The 8,376-nt window shown below is 37.3% G+C and overlaps 1 protein-coding gene across 1 annotated transcript in view; it reads left to right on the top strand.

Annotated features, from left to right (window-relative positions):
* The first annotated feature begins 7,008 nt into the window (after window positions 1–7,008).
* LOC111838612 (titin-like) overlaps window positions 7,009–8,376 on the top strand; it is a 191,717-nt gene continuing 190,349 nt past the window's right edge. Inside the window, exon 1 of the mRNA XM_072700423.1 lies at window positions 7,009–7,145. The gene's annotated coding sequence lies outside the window, so the exon portion shown is untranslated. The remainder of the gene's footprint in view (window positions 7,146–8,376) is intronic.

The following is an 8,376-nucleotide window of genomic DNA, read 5'->3' as shown; positions in this document are numbered from 1 at the left end:
TTAACCCCGGGTAATGACCGCCAGTTTTCAATTAAAGATAATTAAATTACTACGTTTAATCACTATACGACATTATACGAAATAGACCCAAAACTGATGTGCGCAACAGCAGACAGAACAGATGTTTGAGTTCAGCTTCTTTCTTCAAATAATCCTGAATTAGTATATGTCCATATCTTGGTAGCTATCTAACTACTGTAAACTGTATTATGAGAAAGTGCGTTTTTTTCCTCAGTCGTTAAGTATGGTGCCATTGTTATACCGTATTCTGCGACTGCCGTAATGTTTTACTACAATATCGCCGTTTCACGTGCACGAGCACGAGTCCTCTCCGCACTTTACGTACCGTAATCATTTTAACTTTTTCATGGCAGCAGCGTTTTCGCTTTCTGTTCCGTCCTCTTGTTTGAATTTCTTAGTGTCATCTCGGGAGCTGTAATTGGAAATAACTCTTCTGCATATTATTTTAAAATGAAAATTCTCAAATTATACAGGTGTCTATAAGAGTGGGTATTTTAGAGCTGCAAGACATGTATCCGATGTTGCGACTGCTCACCACGTTTGTTGGCTTTTATTTAATTTGTGATGTATTTTTTTTCTAAGCGGGTGCGTGCAAGATAGACAAAGAATATATTCATGCATGTAAATGTAGATTTCAAATAAATGTTTTAAAATGACTTTCTGATAAACTGTTGTTTAGCCAGTTTTGCGATATACGATACCGTGTACTGAGGTGAACTACATTTACTGACACAATTAGGAATGTTCGATATAATTTGAATTTAACATAAGTGTGAAAAGACATATTGTTGCTTTTTCGGAAGTCACACTGGGGTCACAAAATCTCACGTCAGATGTCAGAAAAAGTCATTAAAGTCCTGGGACCTGTACATCCCAGTAATATATTCTTTTCAGGATAATAATTTCTATTTATAAGTCACCTGAAGTATTTTTAACTGCTGCGTCACAGTGTTTTCCTAGATTTTTATGGGGTCATGACATCTGACGGCAGCTATCAGAAAGTGTGACACCTCTGCCATGACTACAGAAATGGTCTCAGTTTTTTCTTGATCACTAAAACATTTTGTCATGGTCTTGGCTTGGTTTTAAGGCTTGAACATTTTTTATATTTGTGTACTTTTAAAATGCTTGTAAAAATAATATGAAATATACTGCTCATTCCCTGCTCCATCAACATTGCTTCTAAATAAAGTGTGCATTCAATATGCACAAACATTCTTATGTTTATAATAATATCAAATCACACTTTTGGACCTCATCCTCATGGATTTTAACGAAATTTGGCATTCTGATTTGGTCACATGAGTAACTCTTGGTACTGAAATTGGGCGTGTCTTAGATTTATATTGAGGGAGATTTAATCGAACAAATTTTTAACTTTTTTTGGGGGGGGTTATGACTTTGACTGGCTATATTTACCTTAATATAAGCTGCACAGAAATTGTCCTTATATTGTTTTAAAGCTATTGTCCAGCTCTATAGATTGAATAAATAATATGCCATCCCGATATGAATAATTACTATGTAATAACTGATTAAAATAGTAAAAAATCAACAAAAAAACCCTATATTTAAAAATTGATAATTTTTTATTAAAGCTAGCTCAAAATGTCATGAACATCTCCAGAAAATTTGGTCTTTGGTTTTTGAGTTGTTGCTGAGACATCATTACTTATGTGAAATGTGCATCAAAACCACAGTTCCTTACAATGCTGTTAGCAGTAGCAGAATAGCAGTTAGTGATCAATGATTGTACAGGGTTATTATTTTTCATAACAACAACAACAACTATTGCCAGAACTAGCTGTGGAAATATAATTTAAATTTAAACATTTTAAATTACTGTTAAAAATGAATAAAAAGACAATATTACCAAAGTAACTGGAAAAAAGAAAATTAATGGTACAATCAGAATAGTTTATTTTCCTCTTCATTTTTACACTGTTGACTATACACTAGTGACTAGCCTACTAAAAAGGGCCTCCATTTGTCAAAAACCCGAAAAACTAACAAAAATAAACAAACTAGATATGCTACTTGGGCAAGGACAGAATTTCAACATTGGTGTAATAATGCATAAGTTACATACTAGCAGTACTGTTTAAAGGGAAGGTGGGAATGTAAGAACAGAAACAATTGCTATACTCTCAATTTATAGTCCATCAGAGCCTTTGATGCAGCTATTGTGTCTTTGCTTGAAATTGTGTATGTCTGCCCTGTTGCTGTCACAGGGTCAACTACTAAAAGCACATCCTGATGATCCATAACAAGTCTATCAGGGTAGCATGGGAATGAATAGGATGGAGATGGTCCATGAGGATGTAAAAACCTCAGTCTCAACTCTCCAGTGCTGGGCATAGTTTCTTCAACACATCGTAGCCACCAATTATCATCATACACAGCCACGACATAACCTCTGATGCTTGCAAAGTAGAGTGAATCCCTCAGTGTGCACTTACACTGGACCGATTTGCACACCTCACTCACCTCTGATGAATGCAGGGCATTTATTAGCTATATTTACTAGCCATGTGGGCCTTTTCAATAGTATGGCAAGTACAGGTGTCTGCAATGACATTAATGAAGCTTTCCTTAAATTTCATTGTAGCATATTTGTAACCTTTATTAAAGTTATTACTTAAACCTGTGCTTGTTATACTATTTCATGTCAGTTTGGCTGCCATTAAAAAGGCCCTTTAGTGATATGAAACCATGTGATGTTAAGATATCTCAGCAACAACTTAAAAACCAAAGACCAAATTTTCTGGAGATGTTCATGATATTATGAGCTAGCTTTAGTAATATAGTTTTTTTTGTTATTGAATTTCTAATATTTTAATCAGTTATTACATAGTAATTATTCATATGGGGATGGAATATTATTTGTTCAATCCATAAAGCTGGACGATAGCTTTAAAACAGTATAAGGACCACTTCTGTGCAGCTTACATTAAGTTAAATATAGCCAGTCAAAGTCATAGCACCCCCCCCCAAAAAAAAAGTTAAAACTTTGTTCGTTTATATAATTCTCCCTAAATATTCATCCAAGACACACCCAATTTCAGATTCATGAGTTACTCATGTGACCTAATCAACATGCCAAGGTTCGTTAAAATCCGAGGCGATGAGGTCCGAAAGTGTGATTTGACATGGAATGACGCAATTAAAAACTTAATGAAGCAAAAATTATTGCTCAGCATTTCTGATATTTGCTTTAGATTATTATAGTTACCTTAAATATACTGAAGTTATATTGATATCTACACTAAATCAAAACAGGTTAAAATTTGTAATGTGCCCCCGACCCACAATTTATCCGAAATAATTATCCAGACTTAAAGTAAAAAGTCGAATTGGCTACTATAGTAACATTTTCTCCAGACGATGGATCCCCCTCTTTCTATTGCCCTGTATGCCTACTTTTACATGTATGACGTAATACAATGACAAAATAGTTCACCTTTTCCCTACAATGAACACCACAAATAAGTAAAAAGAAACAAGATCAATTCAAGATTAAATCAACCATAGCAGAGGACTCAATTTGGGGTTGGAAGGTTCGAAGACTCGAAACAATCCGGATTTTTCAAATGGTCTTGTTTTTAGTTGTGGATTCTGTGCGATGCTTAATCTTTAGTAGAACCCTAATTTTAATGCACAACACACATACCTGTATACCGTTGCCAACTTTTGTCACCTGCGTGAGATTTTCAATTCGAGACAAGTCTGCATTTACATGTAAGAGTTTGATTACCTTGTAAACAGTCTGTAGGGTTTGCAAACTACCCCAACGCTTTTGAGGTAGCCAATTTTAGGTTTATAATGGAATAATATAGAATTGCCGTAAGATTACTTGCATGAGAACGAGATTCTGAAAGCGTGACTATCGCGCCAAATGCGTGAGAGTTGGCAACCCCACACTGGATGAGCGGATGATCTGTAGCCACGTCCCTGGGAGAGATCCGTCGATTGACTTGTTTTAGGATTAATGACTTTATAAAAAATTGAAATAAAATAAAAGACGATGCACTTAGTGGGTGACGCTGGAGGGGGTGTGCGATGGCTCAATTGGGCATGGCCTAGGGTTACCACTTTTAATACAAAAAAATAAGGGACGCATACTGCAGCGGGGGGCACATCCCTTGGGGGCCAAGACCACAGGCCCAATGGCATGCCAGTGGTGGTAAATCGCAACTTAAAATATGTTTTCAGGAAAGTATGAACATTTGGACATTAAAATAAACTGTCTTTTATTGAAATGCAGTCAGTCTTTCTCTTTTACAACTCAACAGACGTCTCTAATGATAATCGTAGCTGAACACATAGGCATAGCTGACAATAATTAACATAGGCCAAAATAGGTCAAACAAAGTGTGACAGTAACCACAAAAACAGGCTTTGGATGACCTTGTGATGTGTGAACCACATTTTAATAACTTTAAATTTACAGATTCACAACTTATTAACTCTAAGTTAGGCTTGCCATGATAGACGGTGTTGACGGTGTTACCGGTTTTAAGACGCAACACCGGTGACATCACTTTTCCACCGTGATACCGTCCCCACATTTTTTATTTTTTTTTAAAGACTGCTGACTTGTCATTTTTGTAGCCTAATGTCATTTTGGAAGTTTTTCTTTTATATTCGTTTCTTGTTCATTCCTTTAATCTTATTTAAACTTTATTTATCTTTCTATTTTATTTTCTTATTCGTTTTAAAAACGTTCTAACATAGGCTACGTAATAAACGTTCTATGGTTGTTATTTGTTTGGTTCCAACTTCCACAGTTTTTTCAGCCTGTAGCATTGTTGTGTTTTTTGTTGTGTTATGTTAATAAAAGTTCTGTTTAATATCAGTGATTTTTTTTTGTAGTTTCGTTGTCGTCCATTCAAACAATTGACGCCGAATTGCCAATTCCCGCAAAATTAAAAGTGAAAGTATAATACGCACGCATTTATAAGCTATTTAAAAGCAGGAAAAAAAGAGGAAACCCCCACCCCCACGGTGATACCGGTATTACCGGTGTTGTCACATGTCCATTAACCGGTGGGGAAATTTCCTCATCGTCACAACCCTACTCTAAGTTAAATATTTTATATTCAGAAATACAATTGGAAAAATATATAGAAATATAGAAATATTAAATATAGAATGAACCTAATTTTAAAGGGTGGTATAGATAACAGATTTTGGCTAAAATATTTGTCATTATTTGCAGTAACACCTATCCAAACATGGAAACAGCACATACATAAACTAGCTACAAACATTAGCTAGTAAAGTTTTTATATAGCCTATTTCTAATTTTAAAATATGGAAAGTTGCAATTTACTAGTTTATTTTCTTTACATGGGCATTATGTTGTTTATTAATGTATTAAATGTAATGTTTCATGTAATAAATTAATGCTTATGTGTCTGACTTAACTTTAACAAACAAATCATAATATTACATTGGAATGTGATCCATTTACATTGTATTTACAGAATTTTTACAAATTACAATTTGTGACCCAGTGTGTGAAAACCAGGCCAAATCTAATTCTGAGATAAAGTTTGATTTTAGCCATTCATTTCACTGTGATTTCAGTTGTTGACATGGTTTTACTCAGTTAATATTAAATACATATATTTTTATTATTTTTCACAGACTGTTCTTTATTTCATGTAGAAAACAGTAAATTACAAAAAAAAATGACTCCAGCTATAGGTTTTCACAGACTGGGTCACATTTTTAACATTATTTAGCAATTAATTAATTAATTAATTACTATTGTTGATAATAATTATACTGTCATTACCATGTCTGCTTCGGGAGAGACTTGGGGTACGAAGTAGAGCCCTGCATTGGGAGCGGGATCCTGCGGGTCCCGCGGGACCCAACGCAAATCTCACGGGATTGGGCGGGTTTTAGATTGTCGTGGGCGGGAGTGACAGAGATAGCGGGCGGGATAAAAATAGACAGCGGGTCCCAAAATTGTTAGCTTAGCAGGATGGAGGATGCAGCTGATGTTGTTAATAAAATTGCAAATTGAGAATATAAAACAAAACTAAAATTGGGGAAATCGGAGATATGGAAAAACTTTAAAATTGTAACAAACAAAGAGGGTAAAGAGCTGAACTTTGTGTGTTGTGTGAAGTGCGGCAAAGGGATAGTGTACAACGGGCACAAATCTGGCACTTCAGGATTGAGGCGACACACCTGCCCTATTGCTGTACTCCCAGGTAGAGCCCTGCTTTGGGAGCGGGATCCCGCGGGAAGCAAATCTCACGGGATTGGGCGGGTTTTAGATTGTCGTGGGCGGGAGCGGGCGGGAGTGACAGAGACAGCGGGCGGGATTGGGCGGGAATCGTCAGAAATTCAGCGGGAGTGGGCGGTAATGGTCAGAAATTCAGCGGGAGTGGGCGGGAGCGGGATTAAAAAAATAGTCCCGCGCAGGGCTCTAGTACGAAGAACTGTCTGACTGTGCTTTGATTTTTGTGAGCTCTGTCATTGCGGGAATGCTGCTCTCCGGAGGCATGTTGTCGCACGTCTGACAGACCACCATGAGCCACAGAGAACGCTCTCCGACAAATTGTGCAGTTGGCTTGATAACAATTTCCGCTAACACTCTGCAGCCAAGTATTTGTTTCCTCCCACTCTCTGCGGTATTTTTGCAGCCGCTTGCGTTTAAGCTCTGAAACTTTAAGACGCGGGGGGTTACCTGGAGAAGCATCTGCCATTTTTTAAATATTACTCTCTGCCAACACTTTGCAGACTCTACTTAAAAGACCCGCCCTCCTCACTGGACAGTTAAAAAGACCAATCAAACTAACGATTACATCAAGTATTACCCAATCAAAAGTAGGAAAGGAGGCATCTTCATAAAATGCGTGTGGGATGATTTGCATGAGACGCTGCTTTTAAAAAATGATAAAAAAAATACTGGACAAAACCCGTCCTGTATTGATTCAAAACGGGACGCGCAATTTCATTCTCAAATACGGGACGATTCTGTATTTTAAAGGACGGGTGGCAACCCTATGGCCCCCGAGTGCACCCCCGCGACGCCGACCCTGCATGACAATTAGTTTAATTTCATATTGGATTTTGTCAGTTATTTCTCTTGTGTTCCTTTGATTTAGGTAAGGCATAATGTACAGACAGGCGGTAGTTATAGCAGAAATAAGCCCCGACAGTGTGATCAGGACCCGACGCGAAGCGCTTATTACACGGCTACTTGCCACATAAGGAAAAAAACTGGACATGAATATGAATTTGAAACATTTTATTTGCATATTTGTTTTAAATTAACATTTTTAAACGGTAATCTTTGTTGGCGCGGAGGGATTTTAAACATACAAGTAGAACAGGTGTTATGCCGAAAAACGCATCCCTGCCGAAAAAGGCATCCCTGCCTTACAATGCATGCCGGTGTTCCGACGAGTTGAGCTTTTAATGGTTTTTTGGGGGTCAGGGGTTTTTTAAGGGTTAGGGTTTTAGGGGTTTTTTTAGGGGTTAGGGTTAGGGTTTTAGGGGTGTTTTGGGGGTTAGGGTTTTAGAGGTTTTTTGGGGGTTAGGGTTAGAGTTTTACGGATTTTTTGGGGCTATTGATTAGCACTACGGTAGCCTTACTCGACAAAGTAGCTCAACTCGTTTCAGATCAGCGACCAATCGGTCATTTAGAGACAGGCATGCATTCTACGGCAGGGATGCCTTTTTCGGCATAACACCTGTTATGCGTTATTACTTTGGAGCGGTTATTATTTGAAAAGAACGAACCTGCAAATGTCTCAACTGACCAATCAGAATCAAGCATTCCAGAGAGCCGTGTAATAAGTAAGGGATAATGTACAGGCAGCCGGTAGTTTTTGTATGCTCTACCGGCTGCCTGTACATTATCCCGCTTATTACACGGCTACTTGCCACATAAGGAAAATGACATGGACATGAATATGAATTTGAAACATTTTATTGGCATATTTGTTTTAAAATAATATTTTTATCTTTCCGCGAAACGATATGGTACCACGTGACTATGCGTTATTACTTCGGAGCGGTTATTATTTGAAAATAGCGAACCTGCAAATGTCTCAACTGACCAATCAGAATCAAGCATTCCAGAGAGCCGTGTAATAACGGAAATTAAAAGTCTAACGTAATATTTACATTTTAAAGTTACAAATTAACTTCGAAAATTGGCAGTATTTGGTGTATACGTAAATACTGGTAAGTGTTAAAACTAAGTCGGCGGGAAAGTGGCGACGCGCGCCACAACTATAGACGACAGCGAGTATCAAATTGTGGCGCTGACTGCTTTCTGTGCCTTAATTATAATTTTAAATTATTTTCGGTTAGGTAATGTTTTCGTTAACT

Source organism: Paramormyrops kingsleyae, chromosome 16 (genome assembly GCF_048594095.1).
Source record: "Paramormyrops kingsleyae isolate MSU_618 chromosome 16, PKINGS_0.4, whole genome shotgun sequence".
Classification (NCBI taxonomy): domain Eukaryota; kingdom Metazoa; phylum Chordata; class Actinopteri; order Osteoglossiformes; family Mormyridae; genus Paramormyrops; species Paramormyrops kingsleyae.
Note: the sequence above shows the minus strand (reverse complement) of the source record. Positions and strands in the feature narration are given on the sequence as shown.